This window comes from Amblyomma americanum, chromosome 11 (genome assembly GCF_052857255.1).
Source record: "Amblyomma americanum isolate KBUSLIRL-KWMA chromosome 11, ASM5285725v1, whole genome shotgun sequence".
NCBI lineage: Eukaryota > Metazoa > Arthropoda > Arachnida > Ixodida > Ixodidae > Amblyomma > Amblyomma americanum.
This window is the reverse complement of record NC_135507.1, coordinates 17,717,989-17,740,751: the sequence shown is the minus strand read 5'-3', so window position 1 is coordinate 17,740,751 and position 22,763 is coordinate 17,717,989. Positions and strand designations below refer to the sequence as shown.

Sequence of the window (22,763 nt, the reverse complement as noted above, 5' to 3'; positions counted from 1 at the left end):
TCACCTAGCATGATACAGGATAGTTAGTGTGTGAGGTAAAGACAGCGTTTTTTTTTTGTTCTCGCTCCCGGCGCCTCTAGGGTACCGCGTTTGCACATCGTTTATTGGAAAAGAGATTTCAGGCAATCCCTTTTTGGTAAGAATTGCTAGGTACGCAAGTAAATGTGGATAGAATTGGTGTGTTAAAACGTGAAAAAGCGGAAGCCGACCAAAAAATAAAGAAAGGCAAAAAATGCCGTTTTAGCGACCACACGGGAACCTTGTTCTTAATGAAATGGTACTAAATGTGACAGGTGTTCTGATATACTTTTCAACAGAGGCCACAGGGAGTATCCGTAGTCATGGGCAGGGACTCTGGAACAGGGGGGGGGGGGGGGGTCAAAGGGGGCGGCTGCCCACCCCCCACCATTTCTTCGGGGGGGGGGGGGGGGGGGGGTGCAGCGCCCCACCTTTCCCCCAAGTCTTCAACTTCTTGCACTCAGATCAGATTCCTGAGAAACGCTTCAATTTTAGGACGTTATAAATGTAAAGCACTGTGTGACTGAGCTCATTGGCTTCATAGCCAGCCTTAAAACGTTTATTTCAGTAACCTAAACGAATCATATCTGAACAGAAATTGCTATTTGACAGAGCTCTGTTCATGAGCGTGAGCACTAGCATTTAAACAGAATGAACAAACGTTTTTACTGCAGTCGATCACACCTCATGTGTACATCTTTAAATGCATAATGTTGCCCATTTCAATTGAAGTTTTTGTATGCATTAGAAGTGCACTTTTGAGCAGCGAAATATAAAAATATAAATAAAAAGTAAATAAACTTGTGTGAACTTTTAAATAAAAAATGGAATAACTAAACAATCAACTAAAAAACTCTAAGACCTGCCCCCCCTTGAAAAATAGTTCCGGAGTCCTTGGTCATGGGTTTATATTTTCGACGCTGCGCTTACCGCGTTGCTAGTCGTTTGGAGGATTAGTGATTCCGGATGTGGGGGAGGAAATAATTTTCTTTCAGTGTCTGAGTAGGTGCACGTACGTTCTCGCATTCAATGTCGTCGCCTTTTGACACTTAGTGTTCAGCGCTAGCATTGAAGGCCACTTATTGTTTCTTAACATCGTTACACTGATGTACGAGTTTTCGCCCAGCTATCGACATCAGGCGGTTCGTTTGTGCGCGCGCATATATTACGGGAGTCATTATCGGCCTCCGTTCGAGCGCATCCGTTCGTCTAAAACAAAAATATAATTGGTTTTTGGGTAAAGGAAATAGCGCAGTATCTGTCTCATATATCGTTGGACACCTGAACCGCGCCGGTAAGGGGAGGGATAAAGGAGGGACTAAGAGAAGAATGGAAGAGAGAGGTGCCGTAGTGGAGTGCTACGAAATAATTTCGACCACCTGGGGATCTTTAACGTGCACTGACATCGCACAGCACACGGGCGCTTTAGCGTTTTTCCTCCATAAAAACGCAGCCGCCGCGGTCGGGTGCATTTTTAAACTGCTCAACTTTATCAGAGCCTTCGCAATTGAAGAAAAAATCGTCTCTCACCTGTACGAGGCGTGCGTTCTGCGAATTGAGCAGGCAGATCACGGAGCGATGCCGAATTGATCGACTGAAAGCTTGAACGATGTTCGCCTCTAGTGAACAACAGCGCTTTCGGGACACACACAAAACAAGGATGCGGCACCTGATCCGGAGTTCTCGGGTTCGAACCCGACCGCGGCGGCTGCGTTTTTTTATGGAGGCGAAACGCTAAGACGCCCGTGTGCTGTGCGATGTCAGCGCACGGTAAAGATCCCCAGGTGGTCGAAATTATTCCGGAGCCCTCCACTACAGGCACCTCTTTCTTCATTTCTTCTTTCACTCCCTCCTTCATCGCTTCCATTACGGCACGGTTCAGGTGTCCTCCGATATATGAGACAGATACTGCGCCATTTCCTTTCCCCCCCAAAACCAAATATTATTAATATTATTAACTAGGTGGCATCGTTACGTTCATGCTGGTATAGTGTGTTCTGAGGAGCCTCACACAGGCGACAGGTTTAATTACACTCATTACCTATTCTATTATAGGTGATACTTCTCATCGCATTGGACATATATACGTATACGCAATGCGCTGGGATGGCTTTATAGCTGAAAAACGGTTGGGCAACGAAGGACACCTGTTGGTATTCACGGACGGGTCCTCATAGCGGTAGCGGTATGCTATGCGACTGTCATGGCCATCATCTCGCCAATGCAAAGCAGAGAGCGCCGCCGCAGCCAGGCGAAAACCGTTTTTAGCTACCTGTATGGCATCAGAACCGAGTCCTTCCTACATATTTTTCGCAGGTATATCTTCGAGGTCTGAGGTGAAATAATTTCATTCCAGAACCGCAAAGGAAGGAAAGGAATAAATATGATTCGCAATTGATCAGTACAGTGTCTGTGGGTGGGCGACTGAAGAAGCTGCTGTGTAGGGACAGATGAACAACCATCCTTTTTGCAACGGCGCCAATGGAGCTTGGAAGGAAGGGGGGGGGGGGGGGGGGGTAAGACGAAGAAAATGTTTCGAGCCCAGCAGAACGTTCAGACGCTTCTACCCCGAACGCCGCGATCGAAAACTTGGCGGCCTCAACGGCCGTGGCAGCGTCTATGAATCCTCCCCATTGTGAAAGCAAGGAATTCACTAAAAAATAAAGATAAGTAAATAAAAAAGTAAGGCGCGATCGACACAGGAAGCGGAAGCTGTTTCGAAACCTGCTCGGGTTCTAAATCCGGATGTTTTCTGAGGCTCACAGCTGGATGTGCTTTATAATAGTTCACCCGCGTTTTTTTTTGTTTTACTCTCAAAATGAAAAGGCAGCTTATCTGGAGTGCTGGTCACCTTTCAGTTACATTAAAGAAAACGATATACGTTTTTTTTCTTCCCTGCGTGCACGCAGGCCGGTATATTTTTAGTGCAGTATTCCTTGGAATACTCGCCGGTGCCTCTCTCGAGAATACAACGCCTTATTTTCTGAGAACGGTGACGGAAACAGGCAGCGATGTCCGAGAAATGTGGTTTCCGGGAAACCCAGTGGTACACACGGGTTTTTTTCTCACTTCTTTCAGAGCTCCCGTAAAAGTAAGCGATATTGACATAAGCCAGGCCTGCTCTTTGATTTAGCAGATATGAGAACTGACGCACGGTTGTCGACGCTTGAAAGGGACAGTTTTTATCTATTTTATCTGTTTTCCAGAATTTCTCACAGTGCTTTGGCGGAGCGTTCAGTAACAGGGGGGTGGGGGGGAGGTGCACATATTGAATTGGTACCAATGGTGGAAAGCACAAAAGGTAACAGTCTAATTGAAACGAAAAAGTACAGTTAAAGTGCAAATTACAAACTTCAAAAACAGGTTAAGATTAAAAGAAGAAAAAAGAAACTAAACCGATAAGCACGGCACAAATGCAGGAAGTGCATTCATATGAGAGGTGCAAAAACAACGAAACGCTAAATAAAAATGAAATGCAACACCGCACCAAAACATGAAATGTTTTCTGCTGACGTGAATATAACATAATAATAATCAATATTTGTAGATTTTCAAAGAACAAGCTGCAATTTCATGCCTGTCTAAGCCATGGGACTGCTTTTGAGGCAGTGCTCGACCGGTAACAGCATAACACGAGAAAAAAAGACCGCTTCGAAAAGCACTAACGTTGCACGATCGTAAGGCTGTTCAAACATGAGATGGCACAGGTGGACGAGCGAACCGCTCGCGTTTTAACGAAAACGCCACGACGGCTCAGATGACTGATAAATGACGGGCGTGACTTATTTTGTGTGCCGTCAAAGAAAAAGAGAGAGAGGTTTATCTATAGCAGAAAAGTGGAGATGTCAGGCCTGGCTGTAATTCTCTGACTCGCTATACCACACAGTGGGGGAGAGAAGAGTTACACTCCGAACGCGAATTACCCTATAAGTAAAAACGGAGTGGATAATTTCCTATAGCACTCCCTATTACGGACAGGGTATGTTGTCCAAGCCCTGCGGATATTTCCGTCACTAAAAATATGGAATACTTAGACACTGCTTAGAGTTGGTGACAGAAACAGGTTCATTTAGCAAAGCATGCGAAGTTCTTGCGGTTACCAAGATTTTAACCAAGGTTTTAATCACGTCTGATTGCTAACCTCAAGACCTCCGTGGCCGCGTTTAAAGGCCTCCTTCCATTGCTGACTGCGCTAAGTTACTATGCTTTCAGATGGGATTATGCCTCCGTTATCGGCTGTAAGCATTCTGTATATTCAGGGACCGACATATACCGCAGGACTTGGACAGATTACATCCTGGGATTCCGTAACGCATGCGCTGACATAGCACAGCGCAAAGGCGCAATTTACGTTGCACTTCCATCGAAACGTGGTCGCCGCAGATTAGGGCCGATATTGATATCAGCCTGAATGAGGGTAGGGAAAGCAGCGAGAGAGAGCGGCCTTACATTCTAGCAAAGCTTGATTAGGTGCGACTTTTGCTAGCGAATAAGAATTTCGGGATGAAGGAAACTGGACTGAGGACACGACGGACGGCAGGATTTTGTTTACTTAAACCTTAGTATTAAAAGAAATGCAATGTACGGGAAGGTGACCTACAGGCGCGAAAACAACTTTTGTGAAACGTCAACTCACGACGGAAAAGCTTAACCCGTTTCGCGACATCACTGGTGCGAGTGTCCTTCTCGGTGAAGTAATGAAGCACAATTTAATGAATTCGTTGCTGTACCAATGAATCGCAGACGTCGCGCGATGCGCATTTGTTGTTGCCGTTGGCCTGTGTTGAAATAGCACATACGGAGTACACACCTTACTCAGCGCTGGGCTCGGTCAACTTGCTCTGAGATGTCAGTGTAGGAGCTTATTGTCCCCTTCATACTTTTTCTGGGTGCAGCTTTTCATCAAAGCAGTTAAGACCGAAGCATCCGGCGTTTCCAACTCAAATGCTCAGATCTTTCCTTCACATATGTTGTGCTTCCGTAAGAACGAACTCAAAAGAACACTGTGAACAGCTCCATTCAATTTTTATTCATACCAAATATCGGTCTCACGTCAAAACAAAAAATGGCCTGGCTTAGCTAAGGTTAAGCCTAGGATGCGAAGCATAATAGATTTTTGAAAGGGTATAGCCTGGTGAAACTTGGTTATACTTGGTAATGCATGGATACACTTGGTTTATGCTTGGTAATGCTGTATGACTGCCTCGGCGTGAGAAGCGGGGCTCTTTTATACAATGTCGCGACGACAATCGCCCCCTAGCGGGAGGAGCGGGAGTTAGCCTTGGTGGTCGCGGCCGCGCGGCGACCGCGCGAGTTGAGCCCCGTCTCTCCTCAGCTGTCGTGACGTCCGACCACGTGCTCGGCTGCAGCGCCCCTAGCGGGAGGAGCGGGAGTTAGCCTTGGTGGTCGCGGCCGCGCCAGGCTGGGCTATGGTTGAGCTAAGTAGTGTCCCTATTATGCTTCGCATAAAAGGACCCCGTGGTAACCATGCAAGTCAGTGGCGGTGTAGTCCTGTGAACATGAAACTATTAGGTCGGCTTAGATTCAAGGATTTTGTCGTTGTATTAATAAAATAAGATGGCAACGCATAAAAGCTAAAAAAAGCGAATCCGACCGCGGCGGCTGCGTTTCGATGGAGGCGAAACGCTAAGGCGCCCGTGTGCTGTGCTATGTCAGTTCACGTTAAAGAATTGGTTTTTTGGGTAAAGGAAATGGCGCAGTATCTGTCTCACATATCGTTGGACACCTGAACCGCGCCGTTAGGGAAGGGATAAGGGAGGGAGTGAAAGAAGAAAGGAAGAAATAGGTGCCGCAGTGGAGGGCTCTGGAATAATTTCGACCACTTGGACAGATACTGCGCCATTTCCTTTCCCCCAAAAAACAATTATTATTATTATTATTATTATTATTATTATTATCTTTAACGTGTGGAGGCAAAACGCTAAGGCGCCCGTGTGCTGTGTGATGTCAGTTCACGTTAAAGATCCACAGGGGGTCGAAATTATTACGGAGTCCATCACTACGGCCGCACCTCTTTCTTCCTACCTTCTCTCAGTCCCTCCTTTATCCCTTCCCTTACGGCGCGGTTCAGGTGTCCGCCGTTATGTGAAATAGTTACTGCGCCATTTCCTTTCCCACAAAACCAATTTTCATTGCATTTTCAAGTAAAACGCAGGTGACGCCTCCACGTAACGCCAACAGAAGACGGCACTGTAGCCGTTACTGTCCGTAGCCTATGCCGATGAAAGCAAGTATAGTAGTGCACTATAAAATTAAACACGAGCATTAGCTGCCGTTTTGACCTCGTTTTCTCTTCGTGTTGTGGCGTGGACACGTGATAAGGTCAGCGATGATGAGGACGAGTGAACGGAAGCACGTTCGTGGAAATAAAATACGTTTGCATGCTGTTTCTGCTGTCCTCAGTTGCTTTTCCGGCCGACTTACATTCAAGGAAAGTTTTTTTTTTAATCTGGCTTTCGACTTTCGGGTGGCTTAAAATCGAGGTCGGCGTATATTCGAGTAAATACGTAATTTAGGAGATAGTGCATGTGCTCCTTATTTGGTTACGTAAAAGTCGTCTGACCTTGGTCCTTCACGATGCAGGTCTCGTGTACGTTTGTTCGTGTCCAGAGTTCACCGGGGCAAGGCTGCCGGTTTATCGCGAATTTCAGACAGCGATCCGCAGCACCTCTCCGAATCCACGAAAGAGCAATATGTCTAGCGAGTACAGGGGCCATACCGTTGTGGTCCAATCAGAGCTCAGGATTTGAACCCAAATCACCCATTACAATACACTCTTCTGTTTCGCGGAGCAAGAAGGCTTGCTCCGGATCGTCGATTGGAATACACCATCAGTCTCGAAGGCAGTCCTTAGTGTTGAGGCCCGATTTAACGGAATATGCTCCTGGTATCTGATAAGGCTGTAGCCACTTATCCACGAAAATTGGTGCTGCTGCATGTAGACGATTTTAAACGAAGCACTGATTCACCTGTGCTGAACACCTGCTTGCATGCGTGCTTCTTTCTTCGAATTCCTGAGCGCCCCTCCTTAATGCTTCAAGCGTCTGGCTATCTATTCTGTCCTGGAATGCCAGGCAGATGGCTTCGCGCCTTGAATGGGTTAACTAGTGCGTCGTGGAAGAAGCGATTCAACAAGGGCTTCTGGTGAGGGAAGCAGCCTTCTTTCCCGGCGTGGACACGCTCCGACAGGTGCTGTTATTTCAGTCCGGCATTAATAATAATAATAATTGTTTTTTTCGGGGAAAGGAAATGACGCAGTATCTGTCTCATATATCTTTGGACACCTGAACCGCGCCGTAAGGGAAGGGCTAAAGAAGGGAGTGAAAGAAGAAAGGAAGAGGAGGTGCCGTAGTGGAGGGCTCCGGAATAATTTAGACCACCTGGGGATCTTTAACGTGCACTGACATCGCAGAGCACACGGGCGCCTTAGCGTTTTTCACCCATAAAAACGCAGCCGCCGCGGTCGGGTTCGAACCCGGAAGCTCCGGATCTGTAGTCGAGCGCCCTAACCACTGAGCCACCGCGGCGGGGCACAGTCCGGCATTTCGTCCCGCATTTCGACTGTCCACTGGTGCTCGGAGGAATTCGCTGCGGTGAATCGTGACTACGCTTGCATGTCCCGCCGACCGCCGCGACACCGCACAGCGCCACCTGTAAGTCGCCAAATCCTTCCAGCGGATTTGGTAAGGTCCCGGAGGCCCAGTTGCGTCTTATCGCCTTCCGCGATCTGTCGAATCTTTTCAGAGCTGCACCGTGAAAGGTTTGCCCTTGATTTGCTCTGACTTCTTAACCTGATTCTACGCAGCACAACAGGCTTCTTAAATAGGTCTTGCGCAAGAGAAGTAGTGTACAGGCTGAGTTTGCGTTCTCTTCGGTGGTTGCTCATAACTGGATTTGGACTGTGGCAACATTGCGAAGTGATCGAGTCAGTAAATCATTTTAACACGGGGAAAAAACGAGAGACAAGTGAGGAAGGCAACAGGCTTGCGCTGGCTTACAACTGGTGGTGTATTAGAAAAAAAAAGGATTCACACCCATACATATCCGCCTTGTACCATTCATGCGTCAAACACAATCAGGCCACGCAAACAGTAAACCGTGAGAAGAATTTAAGCCGGAATTGCATGTGGCATGGTTGTCAAACTTAATGAAAGTGATCAAGAACTTGGGAAAAACCTGCTCTGTAAGTTTATTAGAACAGGGTGACCGGAGTTGCCCTCGAAGCCATATTTGTGAGAACGATGTATTTTAATGCGAAAACATTATATGGTCTCTCGGCAATGAAACCCAGTGTCGGCGTCTTGACCACCGGCAATGGTCTCAAAAATCCCAGATGATGTCACCGTGGTATCAAAGAAAATCAATTTCTTGCTAAGGTGCGGGGAATTCGACGCATGACTTTCAGAATGCGAGGCTAGCACGCAACCCATAGGCCACAAAACCGCGTTGCTTGTTGGCGAACTAAGTGCCTAGTATATGGGTTGCCTTACGAATGTATGCTCATCAGTAGGCGCGTCATTAGAAAGGAAGAAAAATAAAATAACTAAAAATTAAACATAAAAGAAAAGGAACATTAAAAACAATGCTTCGGTGTTAAAATCACGCAAGTAGTCTTAAGTTCCCTCCGCAATTTAAACAAGGCATTTGACAATGTTACAATAAACAACATCCTCCATTAGTTTCGAACAAAACACTGGTGAATCAGAATCAGTTTCTTTTAAACGATACTTATTTTAAAGGTTATTTTAAACGAGTGCATACACATATTTGATAAATACAGGAGGAGGTCCCGAAGCCAATAGCGGCACAGGGGACATTCTATTACAAACTTGCAAAAAATCATCAGTACAAACAGCGGATTAAACTGAAACTGACGACATAAAGCAAATTAGTAAAACATGTGATAGTGCAAGATGATGTAACTACAAACGAAAAGTGATCTGGGTAAATGTATATAAATGCATAAAGAGAGGAAAATAGAGGGAAATGAGATTTTTATACGACAGAAAATTTTTCTTTTTTTTCATGGGGGGAGGGGGGAGGGGACTAGAACAATTGCACCAGCTTTCCAATACTTTGGAAGCACACCTGAAAACGACTGCTGAAATAGAGGGCACGAGATGATGCTTACAGTGTTCCTAGTCATTTTTAGTGTTTTAGAATTCAAGCTGTCAACACCAGATTAGGTTTCAAGTCGTGTTTACTCGTTTAGTTTCAGAATACCATCGACACAAAAAATAACGTCTGGCCTTATTCGGTGAACGAGAGCTGAAACGCCCGGCAATTCGCTGTCGGGTTCTTTAGTAAAAACTTAGCAGAAGGGAAACTCGCCACACATCATGGGTGATGATAAGATCATTGCCTGTAGGGTTTACACGTAGGGTTAATAATGTAGGGCTAATGGTTTTCCAAAATCCATAGGGTTTGTGAGCAACATAGCCCGTTCGACTGATGGGAAGAAAAAGTTTTTTTTTTCCTGCTGGTGGTATAGAATATTGGTAGGAATGTTTGTCGTATGTAATAACGCTTTCTGGGCGCAGGCGGTGTTCGGACGTGTTGGAAACAGCATTTCTTTTTGTTATTGAGGCGCTTCAGCTACTTGTTATAGCATAGTGACAATTATATTTTAATAGTGATGACAACATTAAATGTGCTGGCCTCTTAGTTCATGTGTTTTGTTCTTGAAAGGAGACCAGTTAGTTCAGACGAATATTTTGGAGAATCCCGAATACACCGCGTGCAGAAATCAGCGAGTTCCTAGTTGGTGGCCGAGTAGCTTCCTTTATCTATAGTGTTAACGCTTTGTTGACTTCTTTGGGGCGAGGCAGATGGGAAGCAAATGTGTTCACTGAACCCCAGTAAATGACGAAGCCGTGAAACGTTATCCGGGAGCGAAGTTGGAATGATATCAAGTATGTTTGAGGAATGATTACTTTGTCTTATGGGTACAGATCCGAACTGCCATATACCCAAGTTTAGGAACGTGTTGACAAAGCGGCTTTCCAAGTTATCTTAAGATGTGGTTGAAGCGGGTTCAGATAACGGTACTGCGGAAAAGTTAAAAATCACCGGAAAGAAAGATGGGAGTAGGAATTATATGAATTTTTTTTTCGAAATGAGCCAAATCCGGGAAAATAAACTTAATCATACGATACTGTAATGTCAAGCTAGTCCGTGCATCTTTACTCTGGAGAAACTATGATACGAAAAAGGGGCTCCGTAAAGCCTAGAAAACCTGCACGCACATCCTGTTTCAAATGAAAAATGATCCAAATCCACTCGTGAGAGCCTTCTTTGTCTGCCTGAGCCTTGTAGTTTGTACTGTTTTGAGAGAGGCTTGATTTATTCCTTCGCCAGCGCTACAGCACGATAGGCTGCGTTGGATAGGAAGAAATCGGCAGATCTGAACCCAGAAGACAACGATAACGATGGAATCATTAGCCCCCTTGCCGAGGAAATAAGGATGTGCCTCTGCTAGACTGAACTTGCTTAGTTGGGCTAGTTGGTATCGGCTTCTTAAATTCAGTATCACTAGCGATATGGCAGACGCTGGCAGGAAACTGCACTGCTATAGTGGTTGTCCTATCATTTCGTGTCCTGTCTCTGTCTACTATTTCGCTATTAATCATGAATTTTGGGTTCTACAGTGAAGTATAAATTAGAGATACCATGCATATATTCCAGCTAGTTTGCTTTTCCGCTACCGAAGTGGGAACATAAGGAAAGAAGGCTGTCACGACAGCGCATGATACAGTAGCCGCGGCACCCCTGATTGCACACAACGAATGTTCTAATTGTTCTTCTGCTCAGTTCATAGCATAATCCTTTTTCAGCAATATTTTCACGAACAGAGCTTGGGTTTATTTTGCAGAAGTAAAGTCCTTGGAGCAAAACTCCGTCATCTCTAGAGTTTTGCATCAAAAGGAGACAACTCCAAACCTCACATGCTGATATTAATCAAATTCTTTGCATAATGTTCCTGTATATGGTGGTGTAGAGTTGCTCTAGCTTACATGTAAACTGTATCATTTAACAGTTTAGCTAGCGCTAAGGTTTATGCAGATAAGTAGCTTTCGTGTATTTCTCTCTCCCTATTTAGGCGGATTTGGCTCATTAAAACAAACAAATACGGTAATACGCAGCCCGTATAACCTCCAAAATTGTATAGAAATCTATTTGCTTTCCATACCTTTTTCGTATTGTCTCCACTACCTTTCCGTACAGTTTCCACGTGATTTCCACATGTGTGCATGACGTCTCACACAAAAATTTCTTTCGTCAATCTATAGACTGTGCATAGAGTTTTGTATATAAAGTCTATAGACTTTCTATAGACAAATCTTACAGACTAGTCCATTGGTAATACAAACCCTGTATTACCTGTGCTCTCTATAGACAAACCATAGAGAACAGTCTATGGGCAATAAAAATCCTATGGACAGTCTATAGAGAATTTATAGATATATGGCCATACACTTTTCGCATACTTTTCACTATCGACAGTCCACAGACTATGAATAGACGAAATTAAATATCTATAGAAAGACAATAGAGTCCATAAGACAGACTATAGACTATTGGGCTTCTCAGTTGATCTGACCAAAAAGGTGTTTATCGTCTACAACGCGAAAGGTGATTGTCTGCACCGTGCGCGAGGCATGGCCCGTAGCGGACAGAGTTTCTCAAATTCACCCAGAAAGATAAGCGGGCCGCCACCTGCGCGTGTTTCTTACAGCAACTGGCACCTTAATCCACGACAGGGATACTTTGAACTTGTCTTGGCTAGTGGTTGGCTGAGAACGGGAATTCATTTTGGGAGTCATAACTGCGTCGTTATTCGGACTGTTATACGGCACTAAACAATGTAAATTGAAACGAAAAAAAAAATATTCCTTCAGGCCCGAAGTCTTTGTGATAGCAGTGCAGGTTTCTTAACACTTCAAGTGCACGTCTTTTAAATCTGCCTGAAGAAAAAAAAAGTCTATCTCGTCGTTGGGGTGGATAGGTACATAAGCATGATATTTATTACAGTAGAGGCGTAGTAGTGTGTAGGACGGTGCATAGATGGCGGTAGGCGCACTCTAGCATTCCATGCATTGTTCCTTCGGTAACTGCCTGGAGTCAACGACTGCAGGCGATGGCTCCTCTGTCCAGAACAGTCGTGTGATCGGTGGCGCCGATTTATGTCTGCGCTCCGTCGAGTTCAGCGGGCCAGGCCGAATCCGGCTCGGTAAGGCCCCGAACCGATTGCACGCCACCGCGCTCTTGTCCCGGACAAATTAGCCAACGCTATTTTCTTCTTTCCTGCTTTTGTAGCTTTTCTCTCATCTCGGGGGTACCTGTTTTTCTGGACCGGTGGCACGGCGCGGAATGAGCAGACGAGCACGCGAACGCTGTCGTGACGTAGGCGCGCGTGCGCGACCTGATTGGCAGTTTGGTGTCGTCGTCTGTCAAGCGTTTCCTCTTGGAAGGCATGGCCCTTCTTTTAGCCGCGCCGCTGTCGCGTATGTATGCTTTCGAGAGCACAGCATACGCAGCGGTCAGGTGTGGGCTGTTTGGCGTAGCTTCGGCAGCACGCGTGCTCCATTTGATTGCTATCGCGTCCTTTGCGTCCTGCCTTCTGCTTTTACTCGGCGCCGCTACTTTAGCCCGACGATCTTCGGGGAGTAGTACGTTTTATTGCTTTCGCCATCGCCGTTCATTTCTGTATAATCTTTTTTTTCTTCTTTCACGGATCGGATCTTGCTGAAACATTAGCCCTTCACTCTAACCGGCTTTTTATTGTCTCCGCAGACGCAGTTTCGTATTCGCGTGCGTACGTGTTCGAACGCAGGCGGATTCGGAAAAAAGTGTCGTCTGCTGCGAACCCTTTTTTTATTTCTCGGCTGCTTCATCGCTGCCAACCTATTATTCACCGTCGATTCTCTGCTGCATTCATGTGCCCCTAGGCACCTGATTTTGTATTCTGCTTGTCGTCCGGACATTAAAGACGCGAACCGGTATAAATGGGCGCACCACTTAACCATAGATGACGGTACTTTTTTTTTTCATGTTGCCGGGCAAGATTTCTTGCGGTTCGCCCTGTTTCGCCCTGGAATATAATTAGCTTTATGGGAGTCGGGCAGCCGGAAGTAAATTTTTGATATGTGTATTTGTTTCGAGTACCCAAGAGTCCTTCCGGCCGTTACATACAGAGGATTCATCAAACAAAAACACAACAGATTCATTGATCAAGACACAAAGTATTAAAAAAACATTGAGCAAACGATGAAGCCAGGTACATAGGTGATAAAAGATAAATCGATCGGAACAGGTTTAAGAACTTGAGAAGAAGTATATAGCAAGATAAGGTAATTCAGCATTTGTATAAGGAGATATCAAAAGTCACGCATTCATATGTCACGTAAATGTAAACACATTAAATGTATAATTTCAAGTGCGTTACTGTCTTGTAAACGAAACTGTATCGGCAACTCAAAAGAGGCCTTCCAGCCAATGGTGTAGACCGATTTTCATTAAGTATGTCGTGGTTAATCCCTAGTTGACACCTGTTAGGATATGGTGCCAGGGGAATAACCGCAGATCAACGCTAACGTGACAGGCGATTAACCGCAGATTAACTTAGCGGGACATGAGATTAGGTACTAATTTAATGATATGCCATGGAATTCGGTGGACGCCATTAGCTTGAGGGCCTTCTTGGAGAAGAATTTGCCTGTTCGATCTTGAGTTGTATACGATTATGGTAAACTAAATATATATTTGCAGATACACATATCAGCGAAAGTTAGAAGGTTATAAATGTAGTATAAGTGCTGCTTGAAAGAATGATGCTTGTCGAATAACGGTGGTACAAGACGGGGAAAAAAGGGAAAGAACCCTAATATAAGATTACCAGTCTAAGATGAATAAGTAAAGGGCTTACGATAGATAGAGAAATTTAATGAAACGAAGGCAGAGTGTTTGGTCAGAAAGGTTGAGATCTGGGCTGCTACCCTGCACTGGGGAAAGGGAGAAGAAGAGGGTCGTGATGGGTGACAATGTGGTGAGAAGGGAGATGAGAGCATGTGCATGCCCATTTGATGGCATCACAACCGGGAGTCGAGGCCGGTGACTCGCGAAAACGCCCGCATTGCCTGGGCTGCTTGCCAACGCTGCGGCCAAGCGCCTAGCAGTAAGTCCTCAGAGAGTGGACTGCTGTCCAAACGCTTCAAGGATCCATTCTTGTTGACAGCGCGTTAAAGCACAAGGACAGAAGAAACACAGAGGACGACGTCACAGGCACTGATGACGTCGTCCTCTGTGTTTCTTCTGTCCCTGTGCTTTAACGCGCTGTCAACAAGAATGGATCATTACCAACTAGCCCGGCAATTTGTCCTATTCAGCTTCAAGGAAGCAGTCAACGTTAGTCTTTGGTGCGCATACACCAGAGAAACCACTAAAACATGCCCCACATTTTCGGCCATGCCACAAGTGGAACGGTCCGGAGTGTCCGCTCGTCCAATTTAATGTAAGTAGTTTCGCGTGAAAGCAGCAAGCTTATAGTTTGACTTCAGGCGTTAGGCGGCCTTTCTTGCTGTGTCGATCCACCGTAGAAGGGTGCCGTAAAGGGATATAATAAAAAAAAACAGTGAGAGAGGGTTAACGTAGTCGACGTGTGAAAGCATGTGTTTTTCATTTCATTTCATTTTTATTTCCTTAAAGTAGGAGGTTTTACATAAGGGATGGGGTTAACATGAGGAAGCAAAACATTTTTTCTTGATGACAGGTGGGATGCAATTTTTTCTACGAAGGTTGATGGACAGGTGATGGCTGCAATTTCATGGGGAAGGTCGTTCCAGTCGCTTGCTGTTCGGAGGCAAAATGACTTGGAAAATGTAGCCGTACGGGCACGTTGGCGTGAAACTTTCAGCGGATGACCAATGCGGTGAGACGTGCGTGATGGCGGTGCGCAGATGTATGGCTGCTGTTTGAGCTGGGAATAATAAAATTATTCTTCAATAGGAGGCGACACTTAAGTTCCGCCTGTAAGGTATGACGCGATAGCTTTAGTGGATTAATGTCCATATATGCAGAATTGGTTATTCTCTACTTAACATTCATAGATCCCTGGGAGTCTTCCTACAACTCCTGGCGCAGTGGTGAAGCAGTTAAGTGTTGTGCCGCTACCGTGCGATGGGAGCCCCGCGTTGCCCTCTGACCCAGCCCTTTGCGAGCAACCTCTCGCGACCACCTGCCACAGTGGTCAGTTTGCTCACAATCCGGTGGGTTGGTTGTAATGACGTCACAGGGTTACGTAAGCTAGGTGGTGCGACGCTCTCCTCCCATTGGCTACAGCTGGCGCGGTGCTCCCCCGAAATTACTCGAGCTTCCTTCCACTGGCTGCCATTTACGCGACGCTCCTTCGAAATAACCCGGGCTTATCCGAGTTACTCCGAGAGCACAAGGCAAGACAAGATTAGAAGAATCTTGTTCTTGGTTGGTACGTTACTAGTAGTGTTTTCGCGATAATATTAAAACTATCTCATCTGCTTATTTGCTTCCAGCGTGTCCAGAAACACGTGCAGCATACTTTTCTGTGCGTCCTCTGCTCAGCTGGCCCCATTAAAACGGAGGGACTGAGCCACAGCCATGGACACCGCAAGTGGCAGTCAACCTCACTCTTCACCGGAATCGTAGGGGTTGATCGATCCGTTTGCATCAATGACATGTACAGATGAGCTTCGAGGTCGAGCGTGCTCGTCGGAAAGCCAATATTGAGGTCACTACTCTGCCGAGGGTGTGCATGCCGAGCAGGGCGACTCGTTTGGCTGACAGCTCGCGTAGAGTGAGCGCTCACGCTCTACGAAAACTGTCTTCGCATCAACTCCTGCTGAGCCGCTTGTTCCTTCTCGTTTCTCTCTTTGCCTGTAACGTACTCCGCATTGCCCGATTGGAGTGGCGTTGAACGCGATAAGCCTCGCTTAAGATGTTTATTCCTCCCGCTATACTTGTCGTGGCTGGTTCAGGCTTCCTGAGCGGAGGGAACGGACAAGCGTGACGTGACGCCATACCGCGGAGCCTGGACACCAGGCTTGACTCGTCATCCCCAACATCAGCCTAACTACGTCTGCTGCACAGCAGAGGCATATTATATAAACCCCTTACAGAAATAGAGAGATGAGGATGAAGAGGGAAGGCAGGCATGTTAACCAGAAGGGTATTCTGTTTGGCTGCCCCGCACTGGGAAAGAGGGATGAGAGGATTGAAAAGGGAAAGAGAGATGGTGCGAAGGGCACTGTCACAACTGGTCCCTCAAGCCAGTCGCTCTCTGGAAGCTGAACAGTGCCTTGTAGGCAGGGCAGGTTCTGCTTGGAAACGAATAGCGCAGCCTCCAGTTCGTGGCTGGACTGCCAAGAGATGATTCTTCTCGTTGTTTTAGCAGATCTTGAAATCGAATAATCGCTTCAGCAGCTGCATGTACGTGGAATATGGCGGTACAGACTGGAATATACGTATCGCTGCATCTCTCAGGCGGTGCAGAAGCCCTCGTGTAGAAGCCCACACTCTCGGACGTCGCAAAAAAAACCATGTTAGAAAACAACTCAACAGGCGCCTCGGATATTTTGCCTTCATCCAGCCTGCGTCCCAGCATGCTGCATACGAACTGCACCTCAACTGCAAATGACAAGGTCCGCCTCTAACTACAGCAAACAAAGCTGTCTCGTGGGATCCGCCGAAATGATGCTTCCAGTTGAAAAATTGTTCAGGACCACTGAGCACCGAGGCTTTGCTATCTCTGCTGGAATCTTCAGCGAGAGGAAAGCGAAAAAACAAACAGTCTGTCTCGTCATAGTCAGTAGATGTATGCTTTAAATGCGTTGGAGCAAAGGTGTAGCATATTCTAGGACGGCTTGCAGGTGGTCGTAGCCGTACTCAGATATTGGCCATACCCTTTCTCTCCTCGACGTGCCGCCGTTTTATCCCTCTTCTGTTCCCCGAACGAGGTAGAGTGTACGATCTCCCTGGCTGCTTTTGCAGCTCGATGAGCTGCCATCGCCTCCTCCACATCCAGCTGGATAGCGCACCCGGTGTTCTTCGCCGCTTTCGATGATTTCCGTGCTGCCACGGTCAGCCGCATTTTTCTTGCGCCCTGGACAGCGCACTCAGCGTCCATCGTTGCATTCTCTGCTTGACGCGCCATAGCGCTTGGCCACTGTTCTTGGGCCTTCGTTTGGTCACTTTCGTCGCCTTCTAACCTTCGTGCGCCGCTATAGGAATTGTGAACGTGACGTCACGGATTCAATATTGGCATCCAACGCCAAGCTTCAGCGGTGCAGGCGGAGGAGGGGGATAAGGCGATTAGACACGCTCCGTAGCCTTTCGCCGTGCTGCTTGGACGACAAAAGGGCGACCACTGTGGCTTAAGTTTATGCCTCCTGTATAAAACTGCCGTTGGCGAAATAGGCGAGCCTTTCTGTCCCTTGACTGATCCGGATCCATTGCAAGGCCATTTCGGCGACGCTAATGGCGCCCAGCATTTCGAAGCACAGAACAAAAGAATGAAAGATGGCGAGGGCATCAGTATAACCTCTAGCAATAGGGTTCCCCAGGAGGTTCGACCTTAGGTTCGCCCTCATGTTGGCTTCAGGTTCGCCGTGATTTCCGTACGATGCCCGCCATAGTTTGCCGAGAATGGAAGCTAAAAGCATTTCGCGCTTTAAAAAAACGGCGAGCTATACGAGGTTCTTCTCCTGGTAGGCACCTCTCCTTGCTAAATGAAAACCGCCGCGCTCCCGATAGAAACTGAAGCAAGCCGAGGCGGACAACACCAAAGCCCGAAGACGAACCTATATCCACTGTGCCTCTTTCATCTGGGCAACATATGGCACCCAGCCCACGCGCAATCGTTTTGGGCCATCGGCTGTGGCGTCGGCCCGACCCGATTCTCCACAAGATGACGGCTCACCACCTAAACTCGCGCGTACGACACACACACACACTCGTGCGCACGCCTGTCGTTTCGTATTTCTTTTCCCTGCCGGCGCTCGTAGAAGCGGACGTGACAGGTTACTCGGCCTTTGACCCTCCTCCCCCCCACGCGCATGCACCCACACGAGCGCTGCAAAACTGTATCAAGTTCAACTTTCGGGACAAACCTCGCTGCGAACGAACGCTACTCTTTCCTTCTGCCAAGCGGTCCGCCGAACGGCAGGTTCCAGTTTCAAAGTCGTTTGCCTTTGGACTCCTCTTTTTTCTTTCTGTGCTCCCTTCCACCATCATTCTGCGCGGCCGCAGCCTTCGCCTATATCTTCCACCATATCGGTCTTCGATCAGCGCGCTCTGCTTGCTTTGCGTTTTTTTATTGCACTTGTTTCCAGTGCCGCGCTGTTAACGTGTTCGTCAAAATAAGCAGGTAGGGTTATAACCACCTGCAAGCGGCAGCGGCAGAAGCACGTTGGAGGTTGAGCGGCGAGGCCGGAAGAAAATGGGTTCGGCCCGGTTAAAGCGCACGCTACAGGGTGCCTCTTTTTCTCTGCGCGGATAAGGTGACACCAATCTTGACCATTTCTGGCTTCTGGTCTGGCAGCACTGCGCCTCCGCATCCTTTCTCTCTCTTTTCTGGACGCACCTCCTCTCCACACCCGCTCGGAGCAGACGACGTAGTGCGTGAGCAGACGACGCTCGGCGCTCCGCGCGCAGCTCCGCGGGCCGCGCATTGTGTTTTAGGCAGACCGTGCGGGACGCCGGGGAAGTTGAGCGTCCCGGCTGACCTCCTTAAAGGCCCGAGACGACGACGCCTCTGTGTGCCGAGCGTTTCCGAAGCGTTCTCGGACTTTCGACGTGGACACACGCATCTGAGGCAACGGCGGAGCGGCGACGTGCAAGTCAGCAGTGAAGCGAGTGTGCTGTGATGGTCGGAGTGCTGTTCATCGGCGAAGAAAGAGCGAGGATTTGACCGTGCTGTGTTCTCTTGGTGGCGACAGAAGAATTTCCTCAGTTTGGATACCCGGCGGATCGAGCGAACTACCTCGAGGTTGGTGTCCATGTGTGCATACAATATGCTTAGTCATTGCTCCTGAAGGAAGATGGAGGCAGATGGTGGTGTGCCAGAGCTAGCTTGAACGTGATCGCTAAGCTATTCTTTCTTTCCGCAGTACTTAGAGCTGCTTTGATAGAACGTTCTTTGCATTGTATCACTAGTGTCGTGTGCTCGAGCAGGCGCAAGTCCTGGGGTATGCATTTATTGAAATGAGCTTTCTTCCCTCACAAGCATGACCCTATTAATTAGCATATGAAATGGCGCACCGGGATAGCAATGTTCCGGGGCACCTTTCGCCCGTGCCTCGTCAATGCAAATATGTTTCGCTGTGTAGAATGATGTGGGCTGAGAAAAACAAACAATAGCATGGTTTAGCAATGTTTTGACTGGAGGCCAGTCTTCATCACAGTAATTTATTTTCAGTATTGTTACTCATCAGGAGCCGCCGCGGCGGCTGAGTGGTTACGGCGCTCGGCTGCTGGCCCGAAAGACGCGGGTTCGATCCCGGCCGCGGTGGTCGAATTTCGATGGAGGCGAAATTCTAGAGGCCCGTGTACTGTGCGATGTCAGTGCACGTTAAAGAACCCCAGGTGGTCGATATTTCCGGAGCCCTTCACTACGGCGTCTCTCATAGCCTGAGTCGCTTTAGGACGTTAAACCCATATAAACCAAACCTTACTCATGAGTATTTATTAATATGAAATAGAAGGGAAATGCTACAATGCAGCTTAGAGAAGCCACGGAGGAAAATCCAAGAAGGTACCTACACACGCTTGTAAGAGCGTGCCGGACACAGCGTATTCCAGAAACTTGCTGTCCATTGGCTGTTGTCTCTAATCGAAGTCAAACAAGCGTGCACACACACGTCTGAAAGAGTGTGTCTGCCCCAGCCTATCTTCCTATCTTTGAGAAGCATGACGTCCGTGTTTGCGACGCGTTCGCTGCTATTTCAGCCACGTACATCATTATCGCCTAGACAATAACACTCCGGAGTCGTTATCAATGTACATTATCTCCTTTGGGAAAAAGATAATGCACGACTGCCTTCGGACTTAGCCGTGCTGATGCGCTGCAGTAAACGTCTGCTTGTCTTGGACGGTTTTCCTCGTGAACATGGCATTTACATGGCCGTTACTCCTACAGAAACCGTTATCGGCGCCACCTGGGTGATCAGCTCGACCCTACCACTCAAATTTTCGTGCGTGTAGCTTGCATTGGTAATCTGAAGTGCTGCGACTAGTGCTATGACAATTGTTGCCCGGCTGTATGAGGCTATCGGGGAAGGACTCTTAGCTGCGTAAGTACGGCGAGCGGAGATTTGTCGAATCAGCCTTAGCCTTAACTGACGCTGGAGTCCTTCTTGTGTTTCGGCTAACCGCGTGCGCATCAAATTGCACTTTAATTATTCGGTACGCTCGCGTATGGAGACGTCTGCGTCTCTGGACGACAGAGGTCACACCATTCCGTACCTTTCACCCATAAATTAGCCTTCCGCCACCCCCCCCCCCCAAAAAAAAAAAACAAAACAAAAAAGTTGCCGTGGATGGCGTTTCAGCCATAAGCAGCAGCAAATAGTTATCGAAAGAACTATTATCTGGGTGCCCTCAGAACAAGCGATGCGTAGTGAAAGTGATAGATTAGATTCAGCGTCGCCTATGCAAAGGAAAACAAGTCACTACGCTCAGTCGCCGATTATGGACAGTAGTAGTAAGCGTTAACAACACATCAACAAGAGTTTCTTGAAGTCACTTTGAAAATTGGATTTTGGGAAAGGAAATGGCGCAGTATCTGTCTCACATATCGGCGGACACCTGAACCACGCCGTAAGAGAAGGGATACAGGAGGGAGCGAAAGAAGAAAGGAAGAAAGAGGTGCCGTAGTGGAGGGCTCCGGAATAATTTGACCACCTGGGCATCTTTAACTTGCGCTGACATCGCACAGCACACGGGCGTCTTGGCGTTTCGCCACTTCTTGTACCAACGTTGGCACCGTTCTTACGTAATGCCACTGGTAGTAGAGAGTTTTAGCGACATCGTACAGTAAACAAGGTAACTACGGCAACTGCTACCGTACGGCAGATATGTGTCTGGAAAGCCTGGCAACGGCAACTCGTTACTCTTTACTGTACCGCTGTCAGGCTACGTTACAACTGTCTAGTAATTCATTCCGGTCGAAATGTCGACTGCTGACCCGAAAGACGCGGGTTCGATCCCGGCTTCGGGGGTCGAGTTTCGATGGAGGCGAAGTTCTAGAGGCCCGTGTACTGTGCGGTGTCAGTGCACGTTAAAGAACCCCAGGTGGTAGAAATTTCTGGAGCCCTTCACTACGTCGTCCCCCATAGTCTCAGTTGCTTTGGAACGTTAAGCCCCATAAACCATTCCGGTCGAAATTTATGCGCTATTCTAATGTTCTTTGTTGGTTTGTACAACGAACTCAAAATTTCGTTTTTACCTGTTGTGAACGCAACATCGTACGCACGCATCAGATTTGAATGCAACATTGTAGGCTAAAGTTAAAAAAAGGTGGAACACGAACTGTACACATGTTAGTGCGAACTGTATGACGTCACTGGCGCGATGAAGGAGTCCAAAACGTAACTACCACAGTGCAGGCAGAAGCAAGCGGTGATGAGCGGATTAAACACGTGCTGTTTTCCGCCGTTCGTCTGGTCTGAAACATGGCCGCCACTACGACGTCGGTGCAAACCACGTATAATAAGCTGGAAAACCGATTTCCAAAACGTGTTCTCGTCCCCTGAAGTGCTTCTAAGGGGGAAGTCATCGCGTCTTCAGCGACAAACACGGAGGAAAATAATGTGGCTATATTTGCGCCGCTTCTGGCCAGCATCCTCTAAGAAAAACCGCAGTCCGTTACCGCTTTAGATAATTGACCTTTCTTTATGGACCCCATTATTCCCTCCTCGTCTCTTTTGGCTCCCCGTCGAGATCTGCATATGCGCGCACGCGCAGTCGCCTTCTTGCCCTTCGCCGATGACGTCAGCGATTTCCGGCGTCCTCTATTGGCCGCCGGCTACACCTGTCCTTGGCGCGAAACCTCGACCAGCCTCGTTAGTATGCGCTCGCGGACGACCGCACGCGGCGCTGTCTCTCGCTACTTCGACGTGATGGCTCGCTTGATCATGACCGCACCACGTTTGCGAAATCCGGGACAGAGGAAAGGTCGGCGCCATTTTTGTTTTTAGCTCCCCCCTCCTCCCCCTGTTGCTGCTGCCGAAGATATATCCTGTTTTACGGCTGCGCGCGCTGTTCGCAATGGCAAACAGTCGGCCTTGTCTGCTTTACCGATCTCGAACACCCGCCGATCTGGCGCGAGCCGCGTCTGCTGCTACGCTGCTAGCAGACGGCGATGCGCCGAAGCAGACGTTTTGCACCCGATTCGGTTCTAGCAGTAAGAGCGGTGGGAGAACTGAAAAAAAAATTACAATGTTTGCGCTTGGTGTGTAAACCGAGAAATTCGGCGAGAGCTAGCGTGTACGTTGCCAGTTTGCCTTTAATATTCGACCACATTCACCCTTTTGCGTAATCCCTAGTTTCACGGTAAAGTCTAGGTTCTCATCCTCTGCAAAACTGCTACCGCGCCTTTCCTTGTAACTACTTAAAGCAACCGCGCACTGTGCGGCCTCGCAGAGTAAAAGCTCTCGTTCCTCTAGCTGCGCTTAGAATCAAGCGTGAAGCAACAGCAG

The 22,763-nt window shown here is 47.7% G+C and overlaps 1 protein-coding gene across 2 annotated transcripts in view; it reads left to right on the top strand.

The window, feature by feature from the left end:
- LOC144111114 (uncharacterized) overlaps nucleotides 1-22,763 on the top strand; it is a 101,212-nt gene that overhangs the window by 13,501 nt on the left and 64,948 nt on the right. Inside the window, exon 1 of one of the 2 annotated variants that reach the window (XM_077644254.1) lies at nucleotides 18,674-19,054. The exons of the other annotated variant lie outside the window; for it this stretch is intronic. The gene's annotated coding sequence lies outside the window, so the exon portion shown is untranslated. Of the gene's footprint in view, nucleotides 1-18,673; nucleotides 19,055-22,763 lie in introns of those variants that run through there. 2 annotated transcript variants of the gene reach the window in all.